A 7,558-nucleotide genomic window follows, 5' to 3' on the forward strand; every position below is an offset into this window, starting at 1 on the left:
TATGTGTGATCTCCTTTTTACATCTCGTTGTGTCATTTGAGTTTATTTGCTGTGTGTAGATTCAAGGATTTTGGTTATCTTGTCCAGGGATGCAAACTTGTCACCTTTCGGCGAAATTCTCCGTTTTGAATCCAAAATAGGTCGTTTTTGTGATTCCTGTAGATCTGCAATAAAAATATTTTTGGGGTATGGGAGGGGGTCTGGGACCCGGATTAATGTGCGGCCGCGAGCTTTTTTTTATATATTATAATGAAGCGCGAGCTGTGTGCTCGAGTCTTCCTGCCTGTCGGCTCTGCTCATGATGTATAATAAGCCTCTGCTGCTCGGCGATGATGGTCTAGCTTCAGCAGCTACATTACCTACGGTGCGTTCGTTAATATTAACTGTGCGTCCGGAGTCACTGTGGCACAGACTGGACCGCTGGTGAACAGCTGTTAGAACGGGCCGTTCAGGTGTTCACAGTAGAGCTCCCTGTCGGAGCGGCAGAGCGTGATGTGCACTGAAAAGTTTTTTTTTCCCGTCGCAATATTATCGTTGAGCTAGCCAACTAGCATACATTGTCACTATCTGCTAACGTTAGCTTTAGCCTTCGTTTTCTAATCGTTTTTTTCATAGGCTATAAACAGAGGTGGTATAAGTATATATCTTGTAATTGATTAAAAGTAGAAGTACTCAGTTCTTGTACTTGAGTAAAAGTAGAAGTACCAGAGTGTAGGAATACTCTGTTACAGTAAAAGTCCTGCATTCCAAATGTTCCTCAAGTAAAAGTAGAAAAGTATTATTATCAAAATATAGTGAAAGTAGCGACAGTAAAAGTAGTCATTTTGCAGATTGGTCCATTTCAGAATAATATGATATGTTTTATAATGACTGATCATTAAAGTGTTATCAAAGCTGGTAAAGGTACAGCTAGTTTGAATGACTTTGTATACTGCAGGCAGGGTAGCTTTTGGATTTACTCCAGGTGGAACTAAAGTCTGATTTGACACTTGATTATATTTCACATCATTCATCCACATCTGTAAAGTAACTAAAGGTATTACATACATGTAGTGGAGTAAAAGTAGACCATGTACCTCTGAACTGTAGTGGAGTAGAAGTACAAAGTAGCAAAACATTGAAATACTTAAGTAAAGTACAAGTATCTCAAAATTGTGCCCAAGTATAGTACTTGTTGAGTTTATGAACTTAGTTACTTTACACCAGTGGCTATAAAGATAGAAAGACTAAGCCTTGCACAGAGGCATGAAAATACATTTTCAAAATGCTCAACAGTGCTGCCAAAATTATAAACTGACTGCTACACAATTAAAATAAATGTTTTTTATATATTTCTATTAGATGTGACTCTATGGCGTTTCTGTTAATATTAACACTGCTGCTTTAGTTGTTCTGACTGCTAAAATCCTCTGTTATTCCTCATTTTAAAGCCGATATTCTGTGGGGTCAGGGGGCTCGGATCCTTGTCACCTTTTTCATACCTGATGAGTTTGCATCCCTGTTTTCAATTTGTTTGGTTATCTAGGCACAGCTGTGTGTGACTCCCTCTGGTACACTGGTATGTGTTTTCCTAATGTAGAGAGCATTGATTAATTAATAAACTACACACTGACTCTAGATCCTGACCAAATCCTTATTTTTTGATCAAATGTTTTTCAAAAAAATGTATTGTATATTATATAACAGCTGCACATCACAGACCGGAGTCTCTGCTACTGTGGACCACGAAGGAGGGGATCATCATCCCCATCCCCAAAGACCCTGCATGGCATGGAAATCTCCTCCTGGAACAATTCTACACCCAGCATATGCTCCCTGTGTTGGCCAGTAGAGAGGAGGACATTTAAATAAACATACTCTTAACACCCTCGGACTCTGCGTTGTGTTTCGTATGTGTGATGGGGTGTTATGCAGAGGGGAGGAAAACAGGACACAGCAGATTGGGACTGTGGTGGAGATGCTGAGCAGTTATTTAATTGTTGCGTGTAATTATTATTATACTGCGTGCTTCTTAGTTATTCCATCTTTTGCTGTAACATGGATCTGTATGTAACTATATTTACTTGTTATCTACCACACTTCCTTCTACATCATACACCATCATTATACATGATGGTGTATATAGGATATATATTTATTTGTATACATATCTTTAATTGTATAATTTAATTTTTCGTATTTGGGATTTCTCTTTTGTCCACTCAAATACACTTGGCCCTTTCTCTTTTCCATGTGGAAAATGGCAGCTGCATATTCTGCTTTTCTCATCTGCTCCCTGTCTGCTCATCTACGATGAGAAAATTATATAATGAATTACTAATAATCATTTAAACCTGCTATTACCAATATTTCACAAATTCTTCATGTAAACTTAAGAGTACAGCTGTATGTTGAGTATGTCAACTTTGCTTGGTTCATCTTACTGGGGGGCAGCTACATGGATGTCGGTGCAGTCCACAATAATTTTGCAGCTGAAGGCAGAATGAATTTATTATTGACTCAGAATGAAGCACAACTTCATGTCATACAATACATTGACTTTATTTGTAATTGTGTAAAAAAATATGAATATTGATTAGCAAGCAGGACCTGCAGGAACAGAGAATGGTGATGGATGGAGCTGGGAAGAGAGAAGAATAAAGAAAACAGATCAACTTTATTATCGGATATTAAAAATTCAATTTCAAAACAAGTTGCCGCTCCTACAGTTTTCTAGTATGTAAAGATGATTTCACATGACCTATGCAAAATATCACACTCAATACATGTGTGTCTCTGAGGGGTGCATTGTGCCTTTGAATGTATATAAATAATATACCATAACCAAATACTATTACGTACAGTGGAAATCAGGTTGCCAGAGCAGGTCAGACCAGTGTGCATGTTCCTCAGGGTCTCAGCAGTTACAGGTGAGGTAAAGAAAATAAAAGAGAAAAAGGTCAGTAACAACACTTTAAAGTAACAACACTGAATAATTATCTCTTTTAATAATTTTCTCTCAGTAATCACTCAACTACTGTCTTTCCAACAAACAGATTGACTCACCCTCACTATCATCACAATGAAACACGTCCAGAAGAATGTCATGCAAAGCTGCCTGCCTTCCTTCCTTCCTTCGACTCTCCCTGAACTGCCTGATCTTTTAATGGTCAATGTTAACCATTTGTGCAGATAGCATTAAGTAGAAAAGATCGCTGATACTGTGGCGTTAGCCTACCTCCCGCCCCCTTAGCACCTGGTGGAGGGGGCGATAGGCTACTCTTCAAATGTTTCACAAAATACTTACCATCATGACTACTCTTACTGTTTAACATTTTGGTTTACTTCATGTTAAGGCTAATACAAATGACAAGGCTAAGTAATGTAATATAATGCTAACTAACATGCTCGCTACTAGCTAGGTAGCTAACTTGACTATGTTCCATGCAAAACATGTATATTACCTGATATGTTTGGTCCGACGACTCCTGGTCCTTTCATCAGACGGGAAGCGATAGAACGAGCAAGTGGTATGATCTCTTTTGTGATTACAACCTCGTACAAAGCACACAGGCATCTTGTAAAAGTGAATTTATTGGAGCAATCTCTTATATTTATTGGAGGGAATAAATCAGTCTTCTTCTTCCTCTTTGCTTTGCGAGTCACAACCAGTCTTGGAGCATTATCGCCTATGACATCACTTACGCGACCCAGAATGCATTTGGGATTTGTAGTCTTTCTAGTTCCGTATTATTCATAGTCTTATATTTCAGCATTTTTACGACAAACTGTGACTTTTTTTGCATGGAAATGATTGTTTAAGACTGACAAACATCATATGTGTCATTCGTGGCACAATTCAAACGGGATCAAAAGATAACTTTTCTCTCTCCATTGACTTCAATGTATAATTTTCCGCTTCCGGGGTCCCATGGAGGCTCCCGGAAGGGGAGGGACTTCGCCTCTCTATAGCAGGCCCACAGGCGATAGAAGTGTACAATACTTTTGTGTATGAAGAGCAGGCTGGTAAAGACAAACTGGATAAAGTGCTCGAGAAATGTGATGCCCACTGCTCTCCCAGAAAGAACGAAACATACGAGAGATATGTATTCCGTTCACGTGTGCAGCAGCATGAGCCTTTTGATAGCTTACTGACTGACCTGAAGCTAAAAGCACAGTCATGCAACTTTGCTACGCTGAGGGACTCCATGATACGGGACCAGATCGTTTTTGGCGTGGAGGATAAAAAGGTCAGAGAAAGGCTGCTAAGGGAAACGGAGCTGACATGTGAAGCAGCTATACAAATCTTCCAATGAAGCGAGCTGTCCCAAATGCACGTCAGAACTTTCAGCGAGATGGAGGGAGCGGCTAACGTGAGTGATGGCGCAGCAGTTGGTGCGGTCTCCAGCCGAGGCAAATGGCGCGCACAGACGCGGCCTACACAGCGGTCGGAAGAAGGGACATTCAGCTTTAAGCGCTGCGGCTCGAAGCACAAACCACGACAGTGTCAGGCATTACGTAAGCAATGCTCTAATTGCCAGGGCCAGAACCATTTTGCTAAGCAGTGCTTCTCAAAAGGAAATGAGAGGAAGAAAGGAAAGTCTGTAAACATAGTGGAAGACGATGATTTAAGTGAGACATTTTTTGTTGGCATGGTGAACTGTGAAACTGAGCAAAAAGAGATTAATTCAATCAGAGAAGACAAAGTGATAGCTCCACTGATGATTAACGGGACAATAATAACTATGATACTGATGCAAAAGCAAACCTGATGAGCCTGTCATTTCATCAAGGCAATGAAAGATAAGCCACAAATAAAAAAAAGAAAACAGGAACTAAAAGATTATAATGGACATAAAATCAACAGTTTGGGCGTGTGCATATTAAAGGTAACCTCAAAAGGTAAAGTGCACCACCTACTTTTCTCTGTTGTCGCTGATGGACTTGATCCTCTGCTGAGTGATAAAGCATGTGAAGACTTGGAACTTGTCAAGAGAGTGTATTGCATCAACACAACTGTGAGTACACCAAATGACTCTAGCAGATGTGTTTAATGGTTTTGGTGTGTTGCCCTTCACATACAAAATCCAGCTCAAAGAAAATGCACAGCCAGTTGTGTATGCTGCAAGAAGAGTTCCAGCGCCACTCACAGATCGCTTAAAGAAAGAGCTCGACAGAATGACAATGCTCGGAGTGATAAAAAAAGTTGAGGAGCCAACAGACTGGGTTAACTCGATGGTCTGTGTAAAGAAGAAAAGTGGTGATTTAAGAGTGTGCATGGACCCAAAAGATCTTAATGAAAACATCAAGCGTGAACATTATCAGATACCCAAGCGTGAGGAAATCACAAGTGAAATGGCAAGTGCCAGCTACTTCACAAAGCTTGATGCGTCAAGGCTTTTGGCAGCTGAAACTGGATGAAAGCAGCACCAAATATTGCACCTTTAATACACCATTTGGCAGATATTGCTTCCTCAGACTGCCCTTTGGGTTCATCTCAGCATCCGAAATATTTCGCAGAGCAATGGAGCACATCATTGAGGGGCTGGATGGTGTTCGAGCATATGTTGATGACATCATTGTGTGGGGCTCTACACTACAAGAACACAATGAGAGGCTGAAAAAGGTGCTGGAGCGCATACACAAGTATGGACTCAAGCTTAACAAGAGCAAATGCGAGTTTGGAGTTCAAGAAGTTGTCTTTCTCGGAGACAAGCTCTCTGCACAAGGTGTACAAGCTGACCAAGAAAAGATCAGAGCCATAAAGGATATGTACATTTATTCCAAACCTATCTGCAAAGACATCTTGCATCCGTGAGCTCCTGCACTAAGAAAATGAGTTTAAATGGACTGTCAAACATGAACAAGAGTGGAAAACACTCACAACTGCACCTGTGTTGACATTCTTTGACCCAACAAAGAGGATTAAAGTTTCAACAGATGCTTCAAAGGATGGAATAGGTGCAGTGCTCCTACAAGTTGAAGGTGAGCATTGGAAACCAGTGGCCCATGCTTCCAGGTCAATGACACAGACTGAGTGCAGATATAATCAAATAGAAAAAGAATGTCTGGGACTGGTTTATGGCTTGGAGAAGTTCCACAGCTACGTTTATGGTCTACCTTCATTCACAGTAGAGACAGATCATCGTCCACTTGTATCCATCATTAAAAATAATTTAAGTGAAATGACACCAAGGATACAGCGTCTCATGATGAAGATGCAGAGATATGACTTTGAGCTGATCTACACACCTGGAAAGCACCTGATACTTGCTGACGCTCTCTCACGAGCACCTACAGTGGATTATGTGAGTACAACTGAAGAGGATGTGAAAAGTCATGTGAACATGGTGTCTGCTGCTCTTCCTGTATCAGACACAAAGTCCAGACAGATAGCTGAAGAAACAGCAAAAGACACAGAGCTGCAGTGTGTCATCGCAAATATGCTAAATGGATGGCCTGTAGGTTCCTGTCCGCTCTTCTACCACATCAGAGGTGAACTGAGTGTCGTTGATGGATTATTACTGAAACAACACAGGATTGTCATTCCACGCGCATTGAGACAGGAAGTACTAAAAAGAATACATGAAGGTCATCTGGGTGTTGAAAAATGCAAAAGACGGGTGAGAAACAGTGTTTTCTAGCCGGGAATAAATAAAGACATCGAGAGACTGATTGGTACGTGTGACACATGCCAGACACACAGAAACAAACAGACTAAAGAGCCCATGATGGTGACTGATGTGCCAACAGCACCATGGGATAAAGTTGGAATGAATTTGTTTCATCTCAAAGGTAAAGACTATTTAGTGGTCATTGACTATTACTCAAACTTTCCTGAAATGGCACTACTATCAAACTCATCATCAACATGTGTCATAACACATTCAAAATCAATTTTTGCCAGACGTGGCATACCTACCACAGTAGTGAGTGATAACGGACCGTGTTTCAACAGCAGAGAGTGGCAAGAATTTGCTGAACAGTATGACTTTAAGCATGTGACCTCAAGTCCTCATTATCCACAGTCAAATGGGAAAGCTGAAAAGGGAGTTCACATTCTCAATAGGGGTGTAACAACTAATCGACTTAATCGATTAAAATCGATTACCAAATTAGTTGGCAACTAATTCAGTCGTCGATTCGTTGGTGACGTCATCACATGTGTTCTACACCCCGTTAAGCTCCAACGTTATCGCTCTTTTTTATCGGCACAGGAGACATTTAAAACATATGTCATATGTATTATTGCTACATAAACATTATATCGCAGTCTTAGTGTCGCCAACTCAGTTTATAATATGCAATATGACTACAAAATGCGTCTATAATGTATTTTCGATCTTCCCAATTCAGACGAGAGATCTCTCCCCCGCCTGCTTGCGAGGGGGCGGGGCAGTTTACACACACAAGCAGGAGATGGCGGAGAGAACGCGCTCCGAGGTGTGGTTAAACTTTAGCCGTCTCGATGTGGACAATGCTCGTTACCAAAAGTGCAATAACAGTTTATCATATAAAGGCGGTAAAACGAGCAATTTGTCTAAACACTTAGCAAAAGTGCACCACATTCAGACGGAGG

The 7,558-nt window shown here is 40.8% G+C and overlaps 1 long non-coding RNA gene across 2 annotated transcripts in view; it reads right to left on the bottom strand.

Annotated features, from left to right (window-relative positions):
• Positions 1-2,520: 2,520 nt before the first annotated feature.
• The window catches only part of LOC307045800, a 96,380-nt gene continuing 91,342 nt past the window's right edge, over positions 2,521-7,558 (bottom strand). The window contains exons 2-3 of one of the 2 annotated variants that reach the window (XR_013809997.1): positions 2,842-3,134; positions 2,521-2,620 (exon numbers count right to left, since the gene is read on the bottom strand). This is a non-coding gene — a long non-coding RNA (uncharacterized lncRNA). Of the gene's footprint in view, positions 2,621-2,841; positions 3,192-7,558 lie in introns of those variants that run through there. The other variant, XR_013809998.1, reaches the window with a different exon arrangement.

Source organism: Notothenia rossii (assembly GCF_949606895.1).
Source record: "Notothenia rossii genome assembly, chromosome: 7".
NCBI classification, from domain to species: domain Eukaryota; kingdom Metazoa; phylum Chordata; class Actinopteri; order Perciformes; family Nototheniidae; genus Notothenia; species Notothenia rossii.